The 17,412-nt window shown below is 41.1% G+C and overlaps 1 pseudogene across 1 annotated transcript; it reads right to left on the bottom strand.

Annotated features, from left to right (window-relative positions):
- Positions 1-543: 543 nt before the first annotated feature.
- LOC143403534 (T-cell surface glycoprotein CD1a-like) lies at positions 544-7,250 on the bottom strand (annotated as a pseudogene). Its single transcript, XR_013091874.1, has 6 exons — positions 7,172-7,250; positions 2,544-2,799; positions 1,636-1,915; positions 1,172-1,453; positions 744-834; positions 544-626 (listed from the first exon to the last, which is right to left on the bottom strand). The product of XR_013091874.1 is annotated as a T-cell surface glycoprotein CD1a-like (transcript).
- Between the last annotated feature and the right edge of the window lie 10,162 nt (positions 7,251-17,412).

Genomic DNA, 17,412 nt, shown 5'->3' with positions numbered 1-17,412 from the left:
GGCAGAGAATTTAAAAAGAAAAAAAAACTGCAAACATTACATAAATTCAACACAGATTTTTATTGAGAACATGTTCCATGCAGGCCAGACACTTCACCAGGGCTACAGATACTTCAAAAGCACGTGCTTTGCTCTCAATGTTCTAAAAACTGAAAGAAAGAAACACAGCTACACAACTGCCACAGAAGTAGACAGTGAGGGGTACAGTTGACAGGCGGGGATACACAGATGGAGGGGAGATGGCTTCCCACTGTGGTTCAAGGAAGGACCCCTGGAGGATGTGACACCTGGAATTCTTCTGATGGTCCACTATATCTAACCTAGTAGAGGTTGCTAGGTTCCTATTCCATTCACAGGTAAAGTCCCAGCCCAGGTCTGAACACACATCCTGCAAGATTGCATTGAGCAGATATTGGTAACTGATCATGAACCAGATAAATTACAAAGGTTTCACAAGGACAGTTGGAGTGATGTCATCACCTCGTGGTGTCCAGGTGTAGACTGGGCACCTGGGTAGCTGGGCCCTCACTTCAAAGGTACAGCGTTACAGGGAGCTTCACAGTGGGTTCTACATGAACCAAATGAGAACAGAGAAATAACAGATCTTCAAGAGGTGGAGGCGAGAACTGAGGAGAAAATGGAAATGGGGTGAGAGGAGAAGGAAAGTGAGGAAAAAGTCAAAAAAGAAGGGAAGAGCATTGGGGAGGAGGGACGAACAGGACAGATGGATACAAAGAACTCACCAGCGTTTCCTAAACCAAAATCCAAGACCTGTCAGAAGAGCCAGGGCCACTATCACTGCCAAGAGGATCCAGCCCAGGGCACTAGGAGGTGCTGCAGATTCAAGTGGACACCAGGAGGTTGTTTCCGATCCATTCCCCATTTTACCCCTCGCACTCCCTGTTTGCTGTATTAACTATTTTCTTTGAGTTTCTACTGCACCAATCATTCCTCCTATTTTATTCTTATCCCTTTCCAGAGAGGAATCCTTCTTCCATCCTACATCTTTCTGCATCTACAGATCCCTCATATTTAATTCTTCCATTCCTTGGATTAAAATATTTGTCTTCTTTTGAGTCTAAAATCCCTAATCTCCCAAATTTTTGCTGGCCCTCAAGCTCTGCTATAGCAGACTGCCTCCCCCCATCTCCAGCCTGGGTCCCACTCTTACCACCCCAGTGGAGGACGAGGTCCTGCCCTCCTAGGCTGCTGTGCTTCACCCTGCAGGCCAGGCCAGCCGCCTCCCCAGCTGCCACATCCAGGGTTGCTCGGAGATACCACGTCTCATCACCATTGGGCAGGATGTCACCTCTCTGAGTGCCCTGCTGCTCCTGCTCACGATGCATCCACATCACCCACACGGGCTTTGGGTAGAAGCCAGACACATGCCACACCAGCCACAGATGGCCAGGCCCAGGACTGGGGCCACTGGACAGCCAGGCCTCAGGCTTCACTGCAAAGGACAGAAAACACATCCAGACACAGACTCTAACATACACTGAGAGGCTCAGAACTCCACATGAGACTACATGGATATATACTTCCCCCTTCTGGAAATGTCACTTGATATCCTCTTTTTATCCTGAATTTGACTTTAAAATAGAAAAATTCTTGGAGACTGGGTACAAGACTGACCTCGTTGCTAGAGATGAGCCTTCCCTGCATCTAGAAGACCCAAGGTGAAACGTGGGCAGGCGTCACTGAGGAGCCTATGTACCCTCTCTGTGCTGCCTTGTCTGAGATTGAGCAGTTCACAGACTTTCTGGGCCTCTCTTCCACCCTCTGGAGATGGTGACCATGCTTCATTGTGGAAGCTCATGAAGTCATGTCCTTGGATAGCTACCTGCAGGAAGCCCAGGAAGCCCTTTCCCAGCGTGCAGTTCACAGCCTGCTGCCACCTGTAGGTTAAAGAGATCTGGGGAAGGAGAGTCATGAATCAGAGGAGAAAAGGGAGAAAATGGGATGAGATGGAAGCAAAGGACAGCAGAAGCAGAAGGGAGTTTGGGGAGTTTAGGGGAAGGACCCCAGTGTGGTTTGAGCTGAGGTTCACAGAAAGGGGAACTGGTAGGAGCCGGAGGTGGAGGAAGAGATGATAATATGAGGAAGGGAGGGGACTGTTCAAAGGTGATAGTGATGGTGGAGGGGGGGGACTTAATGGTTTCTATGACAGTTTAGACAGGGAAGACTGAAGAGATTAAATGGGAGAGAAAATCATGCTGTAAAGAGTCCACCAAAGAGTGAGGAAGCAGAAGGCACCTGATTGAAGGCCTGGGTAAGGGGGGCCACAGCATTTCTCTGAGGGGAGATGATAACACACAGCCTGCAGGCAATGACAGAGCAGTTCCTAAGTGGCAAAAACTAATGCTTTTGAAGAATTGGGTTCTGGTTTATAGCACGTGCCCAGGGTGTGGTTTCAGTTTTATGCTGAAGAGAGTGGAGTAAGATTCAGATCACAGAGAAGGTGCTTACTAGAGGAATAAAAGTTCACTGAGACGCCCCACCTCCCCTCCCTTTCTTCTCCCTGTCAAGAGAACTGAGCTCACATTTAAACAATAATTTATCACTATAAAATTCCTGAGGTCTGGTGAAGTCTATCTGGAAAAAACCTTTCCAGATCCACCAACTCCTTGTGACTGAAGTTGCCCCTGGACCAGGGAAACAGGTAAATGAAGGTGTCAGAGCTGCTGTTCCAGCTGTGAGTCTGCAGCTCCCCCAACCAGCCTGAGCCCACATGTACCCAGGAATGGTTGTAAAAGGATGACGTCTGCATGAGATGATAGGAGACAGGCTCCTCAAACCCTGTGGCAAAAGAATAGATAGAATGAAATGTTTCATTCAGAAATGAAACATTGGGAGGGAGAGACTTGGGAAGGTCAGTTCCAGAATCTGGAAAAGTGGAGAGCCACCGTTACCTTAGCTGACGTCTGCCGGCCCCCAGGGTCCCATGCTCTACCAACATCCTCCATGAGAGCACAGAGGGCTTGAGTAAGAACATGCAGAATGGGGCCAGCTTAGCACTCGTTCTCTCCAGGTGTGTGCAGGGGAAACTACCATCACCACACACACACACACACATACACACACCCATCTGGTCAGTTGCCCCGGTTCTTACCACTGTCACCTCCTGGGAAGAGAGCAGCGAGCAAAGGGGAGTAGCAGAAGCAGCATGGCCCTTGAAGATGCTACTTCTTTCTCTCAGAGAAGTCGTCCTTTGGTTTCTGTTCTAAACAAACCTACCCCACAGACCTCTCTTCTGACTTCCTTATTCAACCAACAGACAGACCTCTCCTGCCTGAAAATCTGCTTCCACCCCAAACCCTGACCACCTGCTCAGTTTCCCATTTCCCCTGCTCTTCTGAGTGTCTGCCCAGTCTTCCAGCTTCTCTCATTGTTATGAAATTCCTTCCTGGTCATCTTCCCCTATTTCAACTGCTATGGGACAAGTCTTTTGTGGCCCTGAACAGTCACCTGACCACTAGGGGCATATTTTTCAGTCCTTGTGGATGGAACCCAAGGTCTTAAGTGTTTTCTGTCATTTTGTCCTGTTGACATTTTGAATTATCCCCCCACATGCTCTCTTCTCTACCCCATGCCCCACTCTACTATATTCATATCTCTGACGTCACCGGTTACTTTACTTACTTTTTCAGAATCTCCTGTGGTTGTCCTCCACAACAGGATAAACAATCACCAACTCTCCATTGTTCTTAGATTGGCCAGTAGCCATCACGGAAACCACAGGGACATGGGCACATATACAGAAAGATTTCCTCTGAGTTTCATTGATATATTTTCACTCAACAGTCACTTAGCACCTGCCAAGAACAAAGCATCTTGCTAAACTAACGAGTATCCGTTGGTCGACATGCAATTGTTTATTAAAGGATCTTTCAGTCTACGTAGGGAGAAAAATGCACCAAGAACTATAAACCTTGGTGTGCTGGGTTCAAAGAGTAGAGTCTAGATTTAAAAAAAAAAAAAAAATCCTGCTTGAAAAGTATAATGTGGCTATCTTTAAAAAATGTATGTCCAAACCGTATTTTTACTTCAATGATGGGTTTGGGGTATTAGTTCTAATATTTTTATCCTATGTCCTCACCTAACAGAGTGACTGGAAAATGGTAGGTATTTAGTAAATATTTGCTCAATGTTTAAATTGCTTGAATCCATGCATACAATTATTATATTTAGTTATGAAGGAGATCTTTAACATAAAACTTTTAAGGAAATTGCAAAGGATACTTATAACCCTACATGATGAAATGAGTATCCTACTTAATTGGACTTAGGATAAAGCATGTTACTAAGCATGAACTTTATGTACAGGGTTCTGCTAAACTTCCTACTGCTGCTCATAATAAGAAACTAGCCAGAATTTGTAAAACATTAATAAAGTATTCTGAAATCTTTTACCCAGAATTCCCTTCTCATTGGTCCTACTTAGATGCTCCATAGTTATCTTGTCTTAAGACACTTGCTCCTGGACAGGGTTCCCTTCTTCTTTTATAGTGGTTGTGTTTGTTTGTTTGTATTTTTGGGGGTCCGGAAAGGGGGGCAGCAGGGGATGGGGGTGCAGTTACCAGGGATTGAACTCAGAGGTACTTGACTACTGAGCCACATCCCAGCCCTACTTTGTATTTTTTTATTTACAGAGAGAGTCTCATTGAGTTGCTTATCACCTCACTTTTTGCTGAGGCTGGCTTTGAACTACCAATCCTCCTGTCTCAGCCTCCCAAGTTGCTGGGATTACAAGTGTGTCCTACCATGCCCAGCTTTTATAGTGTTTTTAAATATTTAAGCTCTTAAATATGTGTAAATATCACCTTATAAATATGTTTGAGTATTCATTCACTGTCTTGATTTCTAAGAAAACAAACGATCTCATACAAATTTAGAAAAGAAAGAAATTTTTGAAAAGATAAGGGTACAGAAAGCTGGAAAGAATTCTACTCCCACACTTGCAATTTTTAAAGGCTAAATAACCCAAATCACAACTTGTCTTGATTGGAGGAGACTTGAAGTATCCAGGCAACGTATGAACAACCCCCAAATCCAAGAAAAAAAACAGACTCCTCCAAGGAAGGATGGGAGGAAAACCTTATGTACTTGGAACAGTTGACAAATGCTATACAAGTCAGTTAAAAGAATCCGCTAAAATTGGTAACAAATTACCAAAGGCCAAGATGGTTTTGCAGAAGGCCATCATTCACAGACACAGGGAGAGTTCACACCAGTCTCCAGACTGTTTTCCACAGCCCCAAGCAAGAGCCCCTGAGAGTCTGGAATCTGAGATGACCTCAGATACATAATCTCATGACGCAATTGTGAGGAAGGACAGCAGCTGACTACATGGAAAGGTAGGAAATCCCAACAAGGTCTTTTCGCTTTATTTTCTACCCACAAAGAAAGCCTTAACCTGACAGGGAGAGGCCAGAAATCCCTGCAGCCCTCACAGTACAGGGGAAACCCCACTACACCTCAGGGAAAAAAAAAAGTGGAAAGAGACAAGATAACATCCTGCTCCTAGACAAACAGAGGGAGCCAGGCTGCTAGGAAAAAGTCAGGAGCAATTCTATGTCCCAAACCCAAAATATAAAAAAAAAAAAAAGTCACCTGCTTAGCAATGAGATGAAACCAAAGACCGTGCCCTTAATTCCTCTCCCCAGCAGCATAGCAAACAGCCAGTAGCAAGATTTCTCCTACAGTAACACCGATGACATTCTTCACCCAATTACGAAAAGCAATCCTTCAATTAATTTAGAAAAATAGCAGACCCAGAGTAGCCAAAGCAATTCCAAGCTGTAACAGTAGTGCTGGAGGAGTCACAGTATCCAACCTCAAGTTAAACCACCGAGCTAGAGTAACAATAACTGCAGGATACTGACATGGAAAACAGACACATAGACCAATGGAACGGAACACAAAACAGAGACAAATCTGAACAGATGTAATCGTCTGATCTTTAACAAAAATATATGTCCGAGAAAAGTCTTTTTTTTTTTTCTTTTTTGGACAAATGGAGTTGTGAAAGCTAGAAATGCCTATGTAGAAGAAGAAAACTAGATCCCTCTCTCTCACACTGCACAAAAGTCAACTCAAAATGGATCAAAGACTAGGACTTAGACTAGAAACTTGACAACTCCTAGGGGAAAACTTAGGCTCAGCCCTCTAACATTCAGAAGCAGGCAATGACTTCCTCGGTAGAACTTCTAAGTCTCAGGAAATAATACCAAGAATTAATATATGAGATGGCATCAAATTAAAAGTTTCTTCATGACAAAAGAAACAAGACCATGAAGCAAGAACCTACAGAATGGGAAAAGATTCTTTGCCATCTACTTCTCCAAGAGAAGACTAATACCCCAAACATACAAAGAACTCAAAAACCTTATACACACACAGACACACACACACACACACAAAAAAAAATCAATTAACCCAATCAAAAAAATCAGTAAAAGAATTAAACAAGCCAAGTGTGGTGGTGCATGCCTGTAATCCCAGCAAGCTCAGGAGGCTGAGGCAGAAGATCGCAAGTTCAAATCCAGCCTCAGCAAAAGCAAGGTGCAAATCAACCCAGTGAGACCCTGTTTCTAAATAAAATACAAAATAGGGATGGGGATGTGGCTCAGTGGTTGAGTGCCCCTGAGTTCAATCCCTGGTACCCCCCACCAAAAAAAGGAACTAAATGGATATTTCTCAAAAGAAGAAATAAAAATGGCTGACAATTACATGAAAAAATTATTTGACATCTTTAGCAATCAGAAAATGCAAATCAAAACACTAAGATTTCACCTCATTCAATTAGAATGGCAACCAACAAGAATACAAATAATAATGAATGCAGGAGAAGATGGGGGGGGGTGAAAACGTGATACAGCCACATCAGTGTTTACAGCAGCCCAATTCACAATAGCCAAGCTATGGGACCAAACTATGTACCTATCAGCAGATGAATGGATAAAGAAAATGTGGTAAATACACACAATAGACTATTACTCAACCTTAAAGGAGAATTCAGTCACAGATAATTTAGTTATCTGTGATCACCAGCTTGAACTTTATAGGAATTTTATTGAATTTGTGTTTCATAAGAGAAGTTCAGTGAAACTTGCATGGGAGCTCATAGGAGCCTCCCCAGCTATAGAGGTTCCTCCTCCCACAGCCTCACCTGCAAGCTCAGCCCTCCTCCACCTGCTCCCCACAGTCTGGGGCCTTGGCAACTCCATACTCTGCCTCTCCACCTCCATCCTGCCACCACTGCCAGGTCTCATTGCAGGGACAGGGCAGGCCCCTTCTGTCATCAGCCTCTGCCACTGTCTCATACCTTGCAGGCACAAAGGGACAATGGGACATGCACCAACAGTGTGTGGGCAGAAGACAGGAGCAGTTCTCCCATCCAGGGTATGAACCGAGTTGTTTTGTAAGTGGCCAGAGTAAGCCTCTTGCCCACTCTTGTTCCAGTGTCAGATGCATGTGCATTTATTTGGTTGCAATTTCTCAGTGGTCACCCATGTTCCAAGTATTGGGGTGACCACTTTGAGAAGGGGAGATTAACTTTACCTCTCATTCCTGCAGAGGTAAAGGTCATTTGAGCAGCTAGGGCAGGTGGCACTAGGCAGCCAGTGAGCAGTTTGCACGTAGTCATGGAATGGGGCCCCCTGGTGCTCAAGAGTGCCTGCAACCAACCTGTGAGCATCCCTGTGCCCAAGGGACACAACATCAGCAAATCAGATAAAAACACACAGACATAACCTTCTATAGAAATAAGAAGTTTTGTATTTTGGTAGCTTTAAAAGCACTCCCCGCCCCTTTGAACACAAAACTGCTCTGCTCTGAATCTTTATGTCTTCCCCAAATTCATGTGATGAGACTAGGGGGCAGGGCCTTTGGAAGGTGATTAGGCCATGCTGTCTCAGCCCTCAGAAATGAGATTAGTGCCTTAAAAAAGGGACCCCAGGGAGGCCCCATTACACTTCCATCATGAGAAGACATCTTCTGAAGGTGCCTTTTATGAACCAAAATGCAGATCCCACTAGAAACCAAATCTACTTTGGACTTCCCCATCTCCAGAAGTGTGAAAAATCAATTTATGGCATTTATAAACCTCCCAGTCTGTGGCATTCTGTGGTAGTAGCCTCAAGGGCTGACAAGGCTCCACCCACATTTTCATTTATCCCTGAATTTCACAAAATTTTTGATGGCTGCTCTTAAGAGTGGGGTGTGGAAAGCAAGAAGAGGACAGTTGGTTTGGGGTGGGAAAGAGAGGAAAGAAAATTAACTAAATAAGGAATGAAGATCTGGAACCAAGAGGTTGTGAGCTGATAAGAGACAGAGGAGGAGGAGGAGGAGGGGGAGGAGGAGGAGGAGAAGGAAGAGGGATGTTTTAGTCAGCTTTGTTGCCTCTGTGACCAAAGGACCTGACAAGAACAATTGGAAGGAGGAAGAGTTTACTTGGGGGCTCACTGTTTCAGAGCTCTTGGTCCATAAGTGGCCAACTCCCCTCCTTGGGGCCCAAGTTGAGGCAGAACATGGGTCATTGATGGTTATGGGCTCCCTCATCACAGGAAAAGACGAGGAAAGGTCAGGGTGGGTAAGACACATGCTGATTAGAACTCAGCCAGCGGGTGTCCCAGCTCTCCTAGGGACATCCAGGATTCTTCCCTTTGTCACAAGACCTTCCCTGAGGATCCCTCGTCTTGAATCCTTGTTGCTCAGGCTTCAGACATGCTTGTGTGGCTGCCTAACTCTTGTTCCCCTGCACACCACCCTAACTCCTGGATTCCTCCTTCCCAGCCAGCTTTTCCCAGAACACAGATGGAGGCCACCTGCCCACACGAGCTCACTGTGCCCCCTGACTTCCCACCTCGCCAACACCAACCTCAGTCTCCCTCCCTGGGAAACCCACGCCGACCTGACTTCTGGCCTATTCTGGGCTCCTCATTTTCCCTCTCAGACTTCCTCAGGTTTTTCTCCTGCCTTTGTGGCTCCCTGCAGATGGCCTGCGTGTTCTTTCCTCTCAGTAAATTCCTTGCAGGAAAAGGAGCTTCAGACTGAGCATCAAGGTCATCTCCTGCACGGGACACCTGCACTGAATTAGGATGTCAACACTCTGGCCTCCGTGTCACTGTGTATAGGGTAACTGGAAAGAACTGAACACTGGCTAGTATCACTTATGGCTCTGAGGCTCTTTGTCACCTTCTGTGGTCCTGTCTCCTCCCACCCATGTGTCCTCTTCCCCACCCTGCTCCTCCCTCCTCCCTTCTCACCCCACCATGTTTTCACTGTCAGTCTTCACTTACCTTGATCTCAGCTCCCAGGGCCTCATCTCTGTTCTCTGACTCTGTTCATTCAGTCTACACTCGATCCTTCCTCCTCGAAGCCCTTTCCAATCCTAGAACATGAATGTGTCCCATGGCCCTTGGAATCCTCTGTGTCACTATAGAAGACACAGTCCCCCAATCGTTTCTGTCAAGGTGGCCCACAACTTAGCTTTAAAAGACCTGCCAGGAGAAAACACCCAGAAAGGTGAGGTTTTCTTTTAAACTCTTGAAGACAGAGCTGCATTCACAATGAAATAAGAGAAGTCTTCTTGGGGTAAAAAAAAAAAAAAAAAGGTAAAGAAAAAATATAATCTGACACCAGTTTACAAATATCGTTAGGTCCAGGTTCCCTAGCTTTGGGCTACTGTGGTCTCTTAGATCAGAAGAAAAGATGCAGGCAAAGAAGGTCGGAGTTGGGATGCAGGCTTCTTCATACCCTCCCTTCTGTGGCAGAATGAACTAGAAAAACATCCACCCAATTAGCCAGGGAAAGAAGCCGGTGGAGCTACTCACTAAATCTTGGCTGCTTTTGCTTTTGCTTTTGCTTTTCTCATTCTGAGAATTACAAATCACTGGTCTGAGTTTTGAGTTGACAAATATCTACTTGCATGACCCTGGAATAAAATGCGTACAATAAAAAGTGATTGCAAATTTTGAATACCTCTGTGACACCTGGTAAAATTTAAAGCAAAGTTGATCGAGAGATCCCCCTCAAACAAGCCATGAAGGCCATCCATGCAAAAGCCTTTCTCAGCTGCAGCACATACAATCTTTTAAAAGCATGACTTCTTTCTAGGGGAGGGAGGTAGAAGAATCGTCTAACCTTGGCTTTTGAGTTTGTGATCTTGTCTTAACTTTTGTGTTGGCTGTTAGTGAAACATGCCGATATGTGTTTTCAAGAATTTTTGTTTAAGGACGTGTTATATGAAAGGTTACAAAATGAAGATTTGAATATGTACGCAAGATAGCACACAGTGTACAAGTGATTATTAACCTTGTGGTTTTATAAATTTGTATGAACTTGAGTATCTGTTGCCTATGACTGTACATGTGCAAATAAATGTGGCTTAGATTTGTGCGACTGCTTAAGGAAAAAAAAAAATAGAGATCCCAGAAATAAACCCACACATCTACACTCAACTGAATCTCACAAAGGCTGATAAAACATATATTGGAGAAATAACAGTCTCTTCAATTAATCATGCTGGGAAAAACAGATATCCACATACAGAAGACAAAAACTAGACCCCTATCTCTGATCCTGTACAAAACTCAACTCAAAGTGGATAAAAGGCTTAAATGTAAGATTTGAAATTTCAAATTAGTAGAGGAAACAGAGAAAATAGCTCAAGATATTGGCACGGACGATGTTTTTTCTGAACAAAACCCAAAAAATCACAGGAAACAAAAACAAAAAATGACAAATGAAATAACATCAAACTGAAAAGCTCTGCACAGCAAAGGAAGCAATTAACAAGGTGAAGAGACGATGTACAGAATGGGAGAAAATGCTTGTCACCTAGGTACCTCACAGAGGGTTAAGACCAAGAGTACATATGGAACTCCAAAAAGGAGCTTAATAACAAAAACGTAATACATTTAAAATGGACAAATGATCTGGAAAGGCATTTCTCAAATAAAGAAATACAAATGACCAATAAATACATGAAGAAATAATATAATTAGCCATCAGGGAAATGCAAGTCAAAACTAAATGAGATATCATCTCACCCCATTTACGACGACGGGTTGAGTGTAGTGGCACATTCCTTAATACCAGCTACTCAGGAGGCTGAGACATGAGGATTCCAAGTTCAAGGCCAACCTGGGCAACTTAGGGAGGCCCTGTCTCAAAATGAAAAATAAAAAGGACTGGGGATATAGCTCAGTGGTAAAATTCCTCTGGATTCAATCCCCAGTACCAATAAGGAAATAAATAACCTACCGGTGCTGGTGAGAAAAAGAAACTGCTATACATTGCTGTCGAGAATGTAAATTAGTACAGTCACCATGGAGAACAGTATCAGTATGGAGGCTCCCCAAGCAAATTCAAAATAGAGCTACGATATGATTCAGCTACTCCACTTCTGGGTGTTTATCCAAAGGAAAGCAAATCATCATGCCAAAGAGAGACCTTGACACTCATGTTTAGGCAACACTTTTCACAAGAGCTAAGATATGAAATTGACCTAAGTGCCCATCAACAGATAAATGGATTTTTAAAACATGGCATATATACACAATGGAAATTATTAGCCCATAAAGAAAATCCTGCCATTTGCAGCAAAATGGATGGGACTGAAGGATATTATATCAAATGAAACAAGTCCAGAAACTGAAAGACAAGGAGTGCATATTCCCTCTCATATGTGAAAGCTAAAACAATTCAACCTGAATACTGAATAGTGATTAATCAAAGTTTGGAAGGGGCACAGAGGGGAAGATGATAAAAGGAAAATTAGATTAGATCCATGCATGCTATATGTATAGATGTAGAAATATCACAACAAACCCCACTAATGTGTACAGTTATTATGTTAATAAGTAAGAATAAAATTTGAAATTTAATAAGGAGAAATTCTTAAAAAAATACAAACAACCTCTGACCCAGCAATCCCATTTCTATGTATATTCCCTAGAGAAACAAGTGCTTATGTTCATAAAGACATGCACAAATCAGGTGTGGTGGCACTACTTGGGAGGGTGAGGCAGTAGTATCACAAATTTGTGGCCACCCCAAGCAACTTAGCAAGACCCTAACTCAAAATAAAATTTAAAAAGGGTTGGGGGTGTGGTTCAGGAGTAGAGTGCCCCTGGATTGAATTTCCAATACCACTGAGAAAAAAAAAAAACATGTACAAAAAATGCTTAAAGTAGCATTATTCAAAACAGCTAAAATCTGGCAACAATTAAATGTCCATTTATAGTAGAATGGGTAAACTGCTGTGTATTCACATGACTTAATACTACACAGCAATGAAAGTGTTGAACTACTGTTACATGCACAAACATGATAAATATCACAGAAATAATGTTCAACAACAAAAAAAAAGGCAGACATAAAATAGTACTTACCATTAAGATTCTGGTAATATGAAGTTCAAAAACAGAATTAAAACTAATATAATGTGGTAGAGATCAGAATGTTGATTGCCTTTAAAAGGTCACTGATTGGAAAGGGCATCCATGAGGGAGACTTCTTGGTGCTGAAATATTTTTTATAAGAGTAGTGGGTCATGTTTGGGTTTCTTCCACAATGGAGATTCTAAAACAGAAAGGAAGGTCTATATCAGCATTGGGAGCTTTCAAGGTAGAAATTTATTGGGGGGCATGATACCAGGTACCAGGAGTGGGGCACTAGGACGGCTAAAACAGGAAAGGATGGAAAGCCAAAGCAGTGATGTTAACAGTCTTGTCACCTCCATGAAAAACTGGGATCCGACTCAATGGAAGCTTCCGATCCTCCATGCAGACTGTGCCTCTGAATTCTCTGCCTGAGAGATAAGAAGAGCACATATTCGTGACCTCCCATCCATTAACAGACCAGGTATTGCCTGCCCGACACTTGCAGTTCTGGGCGTTCACAAATGCTCAGTGGCTTCTCTCAAGTGTCCCTATCACATTGCTAGAAAAGTCTTGGAGCAAAGGTGCAGAGAGAGCGTGGGCAATGCAGCTGAAGTGAGCCTGTCACATTCAGTGGGGATGGTACAGAGGTGTCTGCCACTATCATGTTATGTTGATGAATTATGTGTGTGTGTGTGTGTAGCACAAAAATAAATAAATATTTAAAAGTAAAAAATAGAAACATCAATTTTTTTTTCTTTCTTTTCTTTTTTTTTCCTAAGAAAGCTTCAATACTCCACAGTCTTACAGCCTTGGTTTAACTGTTTAGCACTCGCGCCACCTTGTGGTGCAATATAAACATCCACAAGCTTCAGCAGGTGTTCGAAGAGAAAATGGTCTATTTCCCTCTGTTCCAAACTGACATTCTGCTGCCTGCTGTAGAATGTTCACCTGCAGTGACAGCTGTTTGTCTGTTAGGACCATTTTCTTAACCCCCTACTTTAAGATGAACAGGAAAACTCAATGTGGTACTTTTAAGTAAACTGTATTGGTGTGGGGAGCTTTGTAGGTGAGAAAACTGTGCTTAAATGGAGGATTTTATCTGCCTCTGGGATATTTTTCCTGTATTTTCTCCCACAGTTACGTCAGCCTTAAATAAGATTTGCAGACTGGTTTGTAATCTAAACAAGCCTAATTCCTCCAGTCTTCTGGGGTCACTGTGTTCTTAAATCTCCAGACTAAAAGTATCTATGACAAGGGGCTGGGGTTGTAGTTCAATGGCAGAGCGTTTGCCTAGTACATGTGAGGCACTGGGTTCAATCCTCACCATCACATAAAAATAAACAAATAAGATGAAAGTATTCTGTCCATCTACAACTACAAAAAAAAAAAATTTAAGTATCTATGACAAAATATACCAAATGAATTCCATTAATCAAACTAATTCTATTATTTTAAAACCACAATTGAATAATTTCTACCTTTCCAAATTGTATTTATGCTATATTAAAAGTATATTCATTGTGATAAATTATGTTATATAAGACTTTTACATATAAATTATTTTTATACAAAAAGTACACAGTAAAAAAACTGATGCATCAAATATTGATTATAAAGGTTTTGTGCATTTTCTTCTGTAGCCATTATTTCTATGAAATGTAATTTTATTAGATTGAATTGCTCCTAGAAGTCATTTTATCCACTCTAACATGTATTCTGTATTGGTTTCTGCCAGGATTCATATTTATTTAAGATTTTAGATAAAGCAAAAATGGTTTCTTAACTAATTGTTGCACTTTTCATCAGACACTCTCTAATTGCCTTTTGTCCTGAATTGGATTATAACATTGCTAATTTGCTTCTCCAACAGACTTTGCAAACTGTGTACTAACTAGGCCCTCTGGACTGAGAAAGGGCACAGAACACAATTAAATAGTCTCTGTTTTATACACTACTGAGCCACTTGCAAACATAGATAGGATTATTGCTTTTCAGACTTAATGTTTTTAATTCCTTCTTAATAATATGGAAACATACAGTGCAATGCTGAATAGAAATGATGAACACAGACGTTCTTGCTTTCCTCTGAATCTTAGAAGCATAAAATGTCAACATTCATATCACATTATAGTTTTTGTTGTTCTTTATCAAACTGAGGACATTTCCTTCAATTCCTAATTTACTGAGAGTTCTTCTCATAAACAGATATTGATTGTTTCAACTCTTTTATTTCTGTTGAGATGAACATATGATTATTCCCCTATGATCTGTCAAGATGATTAATTATGCTGTTTGATTTTTAAATATTAAGCCTATGTTCCTGTTCTGGGATAAACTTCACATGCCCATGATAAAATACGCTTTTATACATTACGAGATTTTGTTAAGTTTTGTTAAGAATTTTTGTATCTAAATTTATGAGGAATATTGGGCTGTAATTTTTGTTATAATTTTATTGTAAGTTATTGATATTAGGAATAGCTGACCTCATAAAGTAAATTGGGGACAGCTGCCATCTCCGTTTTTACAAAGGTTTTATGTAATACTGTATTTTTTTTCTCCTTTAAATGTTGTTAGAATTCACTGAGCTAGGACATTTCTTTAGTGGGAGGATTTTTAAAAATATATGTAGTAGTTGTATTTATTTACTTATTCGATTTACTATATATTTGATATTTATTGTTTTAATAGCAAATTACCAATGAGCTATTCAGATGTTCACTTTCTTCTTGCCTCAGTTTCAGTAAAGTTGTGTTCTTTTAAGTATTTTTTTCATTTAATTTATATTTTCAATTATATTACCATGATATTTTCATTGTATTCCCAGCTTATCCTTTTAATAATAGATTGTAGTAATACCTTTTCTTTTATTATTAATACTGGTTATTTGATTTTTTTTTCTTTTTCTTTTTTTTTTTTTAAGGTACTGGAAATTCAACACAGGGTTGCTTTCCCACTGAGTTACATTCCCAGTCTTTTTTCTTTTTTACTTATTCATTCATTCATTCATTCATTCATTCATTTTTTTTTAAGACAGAGTCTCACTAAGTTGCCTAGGCTGGCCTAGAATTTGTAATCCTCCCACCTCAGCCTCTCCAGTGTCTGTGAATACAGTTGTGTGCCACTTTATCCAGCTTCTTGACCATTCTTGCTAGGGAGACATCAATTTTATTAATCTTATCAAGGTGCTGTTTAATTTTCAAATATTCTGAGTACTTTCTGGATGTCTTATTGTTAGTGCTTTCAAATTTATTTCCCTTGTGATCAGAAAACATACTCAGTAATATCAATCCTTCCATATTAATTGAAATTTGTTTTACAACCCAACATGTGTCCTACTACAAAGAATCTTCTATATGTGTTGGAAGAAAACATGGCTACTAAAGACCAATAACGGGGAGGAGGGGGGGGATAGAAGTTCATTGTATTAGACAAACAGAAGGAAGGGGAGGGAGGGGTGGGAATAGAAAAGACAGTAGAATGAATTGGACATGACTTTCCTATGTTCATATACGAATATATGACCTCTGTAATTCCACATCATGTAAAGCCATAAGAATGGATCCTAATTAGAATAAGTTATACTCCACATATGTATAATACATCAAAATACATTCTAAGTTCATGTATACCTAAAAAACAAATAAAGAAAGGAAACATACATTCAGAATTTGGTCAGGTATAAAGTCAAACAGGTGTATGTTGGGTCATGTTGGTTGCTATTACTGTTCAAATCTTCTTGAGTCTCACTGATTTTATTTGCTTATTCCATCAATTGCTGAGAGAAGGTAGGCTGTAAAAAAAACTCCAACCACTATTTTGATTTAATTATTTCTCCCTTTGTTTCTATTGCTCTCTTCATTATGAATTTTAAAATTTTTATTTTTAGGTTCATTAACATTGAGGATTTTTAGGTCTTCTATATGAATTGTTTTATCACTCTGAAGAATTCTACTCATTGAATAGTGTCAATTCTTTCCAGTCCCCCTTGTATATTTGAGTTTACAACTTGTATTCTCTTTACCCTGAAGGACTGCCTTGAACATTTCTTTGTTTCTTTTTGTACTGAGGATTGAACCCAGGGCCTTGCACGTGCTAGACAAGCATGCTACCAATGAAGTGTACGCCTAGGGTCTTGGTAAGTTGCACTGGCTGGCCTTAAACTTGCAGATCATCCTGCCTCAGCCTCCCAAGTAGCTAAGGTTATGGGCATCCTTTAGCATTTTTCAGTAGGTCTACTGGCAATAAATCCTCTCAGCTTTCATTAAGCATAAAACATCACTTTATTTTAAAAATATTTTTAAAATTTTTTTTAGTTGTAGTTGGACACGATACCTTTATTTTATTTATTTATTTTTATGTGGTGCTGAGGAACGAACCCAGTGTCTGGCATGTGCTAGGTGAGTGCTCTACCGCTGAGCCCCAGCCCCAGCCCTAAAAGATATTTTGATGGATGTATAATTCTAATAGGTGAGCTGCTTTTGTTTGTTGGGTTTCCACATTTTATTTATTCCATTACATGCTAGTTTACATTTCTGCAGAAAAGCCAACTGCAAGTCTTCTCATTGTTCCCACGTATGTGCCCTGTGCTGCTTCTAGGGTTTTTTCTTTATCTTTGGTTTTCAGCAGTTTGACCTTTGACACCTTGTGATATAGTTTTCTTTGTATTTATTCTGCTTTGAATTCACTGGAATTTGGGGGCCTTTGGGGTGGCTGGGGGGAGTTGTTTGCTTGTTGTTTGTTTAGTGTGTAGTGCTGGGAGAACCTCGGGCCCGTGCAGGCTAGGCAAGGGCTCCACTCTACTGAGCTACCTCCCATCCCTCACTAGGATTTTTGAATTGATACTTTTCATGGACTTGGGGGAAAAAATAGTCATTGCTTCAAAATTAGACATTATTTCAAAAAAATATCGTTTCTGCTTGGGCACAGTGGCACACACCTGTAATCCCATCAACTCCGGAGGTCCAGGAGGCTGTGGCAGGAGGATCATGAGTTCAAAGTCAATTTCAGCAACTTAGCAAGA

Source organism: Callospermophilus lateralis, chromosome 7 (assembly GCF_048772815.1).
Source record: "Callospermophilus lateralis isolate mCalLat2 chromosome 7, mCalLat2.hap1, whole genome shotgun sequence".
NCBI lineage: Eukaryota > Metazoa > Chordata > Mammalia > Rodentia > Sciuridae > Callospermophilus > Callospermophilus lateralis.
The sequence above is the reverse complement of the archived record's forward strand: the minus strand, read 5'-3'. Positions and strand labels throughout refer to the sequence as shown.